General features: G+C 30.9%; 1 long non-coding RNA gene across 1 annotated transcript; it reads right to left on the bottom strand.

The window, feature by feature from the left end:
* On the bottom strand, positions 3,454–5,111 carry LOC108662298. The gene is made up of 3 exons (XR_001928198.1): positions 5,069–5,111; positions 4,343–4,426; positions 3,454–3,495 (listed from the first exon to the last, which is right to left on the bottom strand). It is a non-coding gene; the product is annotated as an uncharacterized LOC108662298 (long non-coding RNA).

Here is a 7,512-nt window from a genome sequence, read left to right as displayed (position 1 = left end):
CAAAGTTTTGGCGGCGCAAATTTTTCAAAATTACACTTTTGCCCCCGAACTTTTCAAAAATTACATTTTTATCCCAAAAATTGAAAATTTGCCATAATGCATAATTTGCACTCCTCATACTCATTTCCCACTCCAAATAATTAAATTTGATCAAAATCCTTTCAAAAATTAAATTTTTGATTCTGCGTGGTAAAATTACCATTTTACCATTTTACTCCAAATTATACCGAAATTAAAATTTTTCACTTCTAAACCTCAAATCTTACTCCAATAAGTCAAATGGGGTCAAAATCTTTTCTAAAAATTTTCATTTTGTCCCCAGGTGGCAAATGACCATTTTGCCCTTAGATAGCGAAAATTCCGGTTTGACTCCAAATTGATCCTCAAACTCCGAATCACCATATTAAACCATTCTGGGACTTTAAAATTCTTAATTTCATCATAAATTCTCTATTTGATCTAGTTTGAGGCTTAAATCAACTTTATTGTACCTCTAGGTACAATTCTGACTTTTGTAAATTTTTCAAGACTCTCTTAGCATGTAAACATGCTATCCACCACATGTATGTCATGACAAATATTTTTGTAGAGTCGGGCTTGTCATCTTCTCCCCCACTTGGATCCACCATATGATCCTTCTTCTTGACTGATTTCGACATCCGGCTAAATATTAATATTTTAAAATTTTTATCTTGTCTCATTGGTACTTGAAATACCTTATTATGCCTCACTTGACTTCTGAATTGCTTTTTATCTCAAAAATTCTCCTCCGATAAAATTATTATTATTTTATTATTATTTTCTCACTTGCGAAATATTTTATCCTAAACTACTCCTTTCGTCTTTCATCACTTTTAAATATTTTAATTGACCTCAATTTGCATTCGATCAACTTTGTTTATCACTATATCAAAGTATGGGGTATTTTAGTTCATGTCTAGTGCTGCAGCAAATATTAAGAGTTTGGTTTTGAGAAAAAATATGATAATAATTATAGGACTATAAAAGTTTGGTTTTGAGAAAAATATGATAATAATTATAGGACTAATAAAGCTACTCAATCATGACTTATTGATAAGTTTTTACCTATTTTTTGTAAGGATAAATACCATTATAGGATATATATTATTTTCCAACGAAAAGTTCAAATGTGAAGTTCCAAAAACAAAAAGAAAAAAAAAGAAGATATTAGATGTTCTCTCACTCCAACAGATGCTACGTTAGGCTTATAAATAAGGTAAATACTCTCCAAAACTTCATTAATATTAAGAGTTGTTATGAAAATATAACTTAAAGAACAAATAAAGACAACTTGAAGGAATACTTAAAAAGAAGAAAAAAAGTATTTAAAGGGAGAAAAGATATCTTATTGAAGTGTGTATTTGCAAATGAACTGAGGGGGGCTATTTATAAGTAAATAACCCCATTATCACAATAGAATTTACAAGATGAAGATAACACTTAGGGATTAGATGGATTAAATCCTAATCCAATCTAATTTATATCAAATCTAGATATAGATAACATAAATGAATATTCACAAAAATATTCATAATACTCCCCGTTGAATATCCATTATAATAAGAATATACCTCATTAAAACTTTACGAAGAAAAAACCTTATGGAAAAAATCCGAGTAAAGGAAAAAAAGTACATAATTCTTTTCAAGAATACGATTTTAAGATACTGCCTCATTAAAAACCTTATCAAGAAAAATCCAGTGGGAAAAACCTTGAAAAAGGAAAGGAGTACAGCACGTATTTTATTCTTCTTAATGACTGCATTATTTAAGATTTTTAAAATAGCGCATTCCGATCTTTTGTTCCAACTTTTCAAATGTTGTAATAGGAAGGACTTTAGTAAACAAATCCGCTAGATTTTTACTTGAACGAATTTGTTGAACACTAATCTCACCATTTTCTTGGAGATCATGAGTGAAGAAGAATTTTGACGAAATATGTTTTATTTGATCACCTTTAATGTATCTTTCCTTTAACTGTGCTATGCAAGCAGTATTATCCCCGTATAATGTTGTTGGAATTTTTTTCTTAATTGACAAGCCACATGTTTCTCAAATATGTTAAGTTACAGATTTTACCAGACACATTCACGACTTGCCTTGTGAATTGCTAAAATTTCTGCATGATTAAAAGAACTAGAAACTATAGTTTGTTTTACAGAACGCCATGAAATAGCGTACCGCCATATGTGAATAAGTAACTTGTCTGGGATCGAGCTTTGTGTGTATTTGATAAATATCCTGTATCTACTAACCAATTAAATATGATTTTAATGCATTTGAATAATATAAGCCCATATTCATTGTTCTTCAGAGATATAAAAGTATATGTTTAATTCCATTCCAATGTCTTCGAGTTGTAGAAGAACTATATCTTGCTAATAAATTCACAGCAAATGATATATCAGGTTGTGTATTGCTAACAAGATACATTAGTGCTCCAATTACACGAAGATGTGGTACTTCAAAACTAAGAAGTTATTCATTATCCTCACGAGGTCGAAAAAGGGTTTTTTTTTACATCTAATGATCTTACAACCATTGGTGAACTCAATGGGTGTGCTTTGTCCATATAAAATCATTTTAGCACTTTCGCTATATAATTAGATTGATGGATAAAAATTCCATTTGTCAAGTGTTCAATCTGAAGACCCAAACAAAACTTTATTTTTTCAAAGTCTTTCATCTCAAATTTTTTGTTTAAATAATCCATGACTTTTGATAACTCTTCAAGAGTTTCAATAATGTTTAGATCATCAACATAAACAGTAATTATCACAAATTTAGATCCGAACCTTTTTATAAAAATACATGGGCATATAGGATCATTTTTATAGCCTTCTTTTGACAAATTGTCACGACCCGAAACTCTCATCGAGCCCGTGACAACCGCCGCGATACCCCGATAGACACTCATTTTTCGAAATACCAACCGAGACCCCGCAAGGCTTAAATCAGTATCTCAATTCCCCCGTGAGTAACTATTGTCGAAAATCATGTTCTAAAAGATTTTAAGTTGTTTCCAACTCAAAACAAATAAAATAATAATTTTTGTCTCACAAGGATATTTTAGTCATTTTTTCTCAAAAATTTTGAAACCGGTTAAAATGTAATATACGAGTACAAAATATATAATTCATAATCAAAAGTGAGTTTTAAAGTCTAAAATCTTCATTTAAAACGAAATTTTGATTATTTGGATATAATAAGAAAATAAAAGAAATGTTAAGTAAAATATTCTATTTTCTTATAAAATAATATTTGTAGAGTTATACGTAAATAATTTTTGTAGCGTAAAAGCTAAATAAATTCATACATAATGTAATACAGTAAGTCAGAGTATGTAATTTAATTTACAATAACAAGAGGGTTTCCGAATAAACAAAAGTAAAGAGGACTGTGAACCTACAGTTTGGAAAATGCAGATCTAACGGTAGTCCTCGATGAGATCAGCTATTTACAGTCTATACTGAACCTGAAATAGATGGAAAAGAGGGTGATGAGATTATAAAATCTCAATGAGTAAACAGACATCATCATAAACATCTAGAGTTGAGTACATGAAGACAATAAAGTAAATCATCGTAAACTGGGTCACAGCATTAGAATACATTTCATTTAAAATACGTGAAGAGGCTTATGAATCTCATAAAAATTAGGCTTGTGCCATAAATCCATTCTCATAGACACCTTGGTCGAGGCATCCTACCGAGACCGCTAAGGCTGTTAAAAATTCACATTTCGCATAAATCATATTTTTATTTTGAAACATAGCCGTTCCTTGGCGTTGGCTAAGTTCCCCCTCACGTGGTGGTTTGGCGTGAAGTGAACCCTAAACTTTACCCCAGGAGATACCCTACGCGCCTCTCCATTCGAGGTAAGAATATAATGGGGTTTACTGTGCCCTTCTAAAAGGCTGGTCCACAGAAATCCCCCACTGTAGTGATTAATTAATATGTATCCACCATATAATAAAATTTTGACGGCATGACAAGGCTAATGAAATACTACCCAGCCTGCAAGGGTAAAATAAAACAATTCATACAATTCATAAAACACAGCCTAGCTAGTCATGCCAACACAATAACAATATAACATAAGCCATCAATTTAAACAATCAAATTGCCACAATTAACAGTCTCCGTGCACTCTATTTTTTTCAAAATCATTATTAGTTTCAAAACAATTTATAATTTAATTTCATCGGAACACCTTTATTCATAAAACATGAAAATTTACCTTTTAAATCCATTTTTCCATAGAATTCATGAAATCATCTAAAAATCACCCTAGATAATTAAAATAACAGTAAGTTTACTCACAATGTCTAGAATGCAGACTTTCGAAGTACTCTGTTTACTGGTCCTTGGATGCAATTTTCTTGCCTTTATCAGAGGACTCACCACCTTAACACAGTACAAAAATTGAGAAATTCACCACATTGATACTAAATTGAAATTAAACTAATTTAGGCTACTAATGCATGATATGAAATGCAAAAATGTCCGAATAGCTGTTTAAATACGGTATTCGACCTAATTCGCACTATTCTCGATCTAATCAGCTAAAATCTTCAATTTAACTCCAAATCGATTTTTTCATTTTCTACACTCCAATTATACCTAAATTACCTCAGTGACTATGAATGAGGTTCAATTTATCGATTCTGGGTCAATAATTACACATGTCTAAATGTTGAGCAAAAATTCGTATTTTCACACTAAAATTTTTCATTTAATTTCTAGCCTCACCTAACATCAAATATCACCAAAATATCATCAAATTCAACCACAATATTCTCCCTAGGAAATTCGGCCAATGATGGTAATGGGGGAAAATGAATTCTTTTCTTATTGTTTTGTTTCTAAATATGCTAAACTAACTTAAAACACTAACATAACTTAAAATCAAATCAATCTAACTTCATTCTCTCTCCATACCCATTTGGGAAGCCATGAATTCACCATGAAAACATGAAATCTAACCATGGAAAATAAGGAGAAAAGCATGGGAAAGGTAGATCACAAGTCAAAATTAAGAAATTTTACCTTTGATTGCTTGATTCCTTGAAATCTCACACTTTTTCTTTAATTTTCTCACCTAGGTTTCTTGTTTTTCTTTTTCTCTCTTTGTTCTTGCTATGGCCGGCCACATGAAGAGAAAATAAGCTGATTTTTGCTGATTTTAAAGCTAAAAAGATAAATGGATATTAACATGCCATGTGTCACCATTTCATTGGCCCATTTTTATTTCTTAACTATTAAGCTTTCTTTCTCCACCATATAAATCCCTTCAATTATCCATGATAAAATTGGGTAAAATCCATGTGCTGGACAAGTGTCGAGTGTGTAAAATTACAATTTTGCCCCTGAAATGGCAAAATTACCATTTTACCCTTATGCTTCCAAAATACCGAGATTACAATTTTTTTCACTTATCAACCTCAAATTATACTCCAATGAGTCAAATGTGATCAATCTTGATCAAAAAATTCTTTCAATATTTCAATTTTATCCTCAGGAGGCAAAATTATCATTTTACCCCTAAATAGTAAAAATTTTGATTTGACTCCAAATTAATCCTCGAACTCCGAATCACCATTTTAAGTCATTCATTGACTATAAAATTTTCAATTTCACCATAAAATCTCTATTTGATCTAGTTCGAGGCTTAAATCAACTTTGTTGTTCCTCTAGGTACAATACCGACTTTTGTAAATTTTTCGGGACTCTCCTAGCATGCAAACATGCTATCCATCACATGTATGTCATGACAAGTATTTTATAAGGTCAGGTTTTACACAAATATTCACTAAGGCGATTATACCACATGCGCTCGGATTGTTTTAATCCATATAAATATTTATTTAATTTGATCGAATAAATTTCTCGAGAATTTAAATTTTGTGCTTCAGACAACTTAAATCCTTTAGGGATTTTCATATAGATATCATTATCAAGTGAGCCATATAAGTAGGTTGTAACTACATCTATGAGATGTATATCAAGCGTTTCATGTATTGCTAGACTAATTAAATATCAAAATGTAATTACATCCACCACAGGAGAATATGTTTCTTCATAATCAATACCAAGTTTTTGGGTAAAACCTTGTGCGACAAGCCGTGCTTTATATCTCACAATCTCTTCTTTCTCAATTCATTTCCGCATAAATACCCATTTATATCCCACTGGTTTTACACCATTTGGTGTATAGATTATAGGTCCAAAAACTTCACATTTTGCAAGTGAATTCAATTCCACTTTGATTGCGTATTTTCACATTGGCCAATCATTTTTATGTCTATATTTTTCAACAGATGTAGGTTCAAGACCCTCATTTTCTTTCATAATATTGAGTGTTACATTGTATGTAAAAAATATCATCGGTGTTTTTTTCATTTCGATTCCATCTTTTTCCCATTATGACATAATTTATTGAGATCTCTTCATTTTTATTGATTTCAGGTACTTGAATTTCTTCTAGAATTATGTCAAGGGTCTTTTCTAGAGTTTTTATTTCCTCTTCTTAACCATCTTAAATATTTACTCCTTTTCTTTTTCGAAGATTTTTATCTTTGGAATAGATTGGTCTCTCACGCTTCTGGCATGTCTTAGATTCATTAGCAATAGCAGATTGTCCTACATCAATTTTGATTAGAGCATTTACAGTTAGTATATGAGATTTAATTACTCTTTTTAGGTCAGTAAATGCGTTTGGCAGCTATTTTGCTATATTTTGCAAATGAATTATCTTTTAAAATTCTTATTCACATTGATTTATGTGAGAATCAAAACTAGATAATGATAATGTATTCCAGGATATTTCCTTTTCTAACTACTTATTTTCTCCCCCTAATGTCGAAAAAGTTATTTCATCAAAATGACAATTAGTAAACCTTGCAGTGAATAAATCTCTTGTTAAGGGTTCTAGATATTTAATTATAGATTGTGATTCATATCCAACATATATTCCTAACCTCTTTTGAAGACCTTTCTTTGTGTGTTGTGGTGGAGCAATTGAAACATATATTGCACATCCAAAAATTCTTAGATGAGAAATATCTGGTTCTTGACCATAAACCAATTATGTAGGGGAGAATTTATGATAACTTGTTGGCTTGATGCGTACAAGTGCTGCTACATATAAAATGGCATGTGCCCAAAAAAAAATTGGGAGTTTGGATTTCATAAGTAATAACCTTGCAATAAGCTTAAAGTGTTTGATAAACGATTCTACTAGACCGTTTTGTGTATGAACATGACTAACAGATTGTTCAACATTTATTCCAATTGATATGCAATATTCATTAAAAGTTTGAGACGTAAATTCACCACCATTGTCAAGACGAATTGTCTTGATTGCATAATCAGAAAAATATGCTTGCAAACGAATTATTTGTGTCAGTAATCTTACAAATGCTAAATTGCAAGTTGATAATAAGTACACATGTGACCATCTTGTCGATGCATTTATTACAACCATAAAATAT

The sequence above is a fragment of the Theobroma cacao genome, chromosome 1 (genome assembly GCF_000208745.1).
Source record: "Theobroma cacao cultivar B97-61/B2 chromosome 1, Criollo_cocoa_genome_V2, whole genome shotgun sequence".
Classification (NCBI taxonomy): domain Eukaryota; kingdom Viridiplantae; phylum Streptophyta; class Magnoliopsida; order Malvales; family Malvaceae; genus Theobroma; species Theobroma cacao.
Note: the sequence above shows the minus strand (reverse complement) of the source record. Positions and strands in the feature narration are given on the sequence as shown.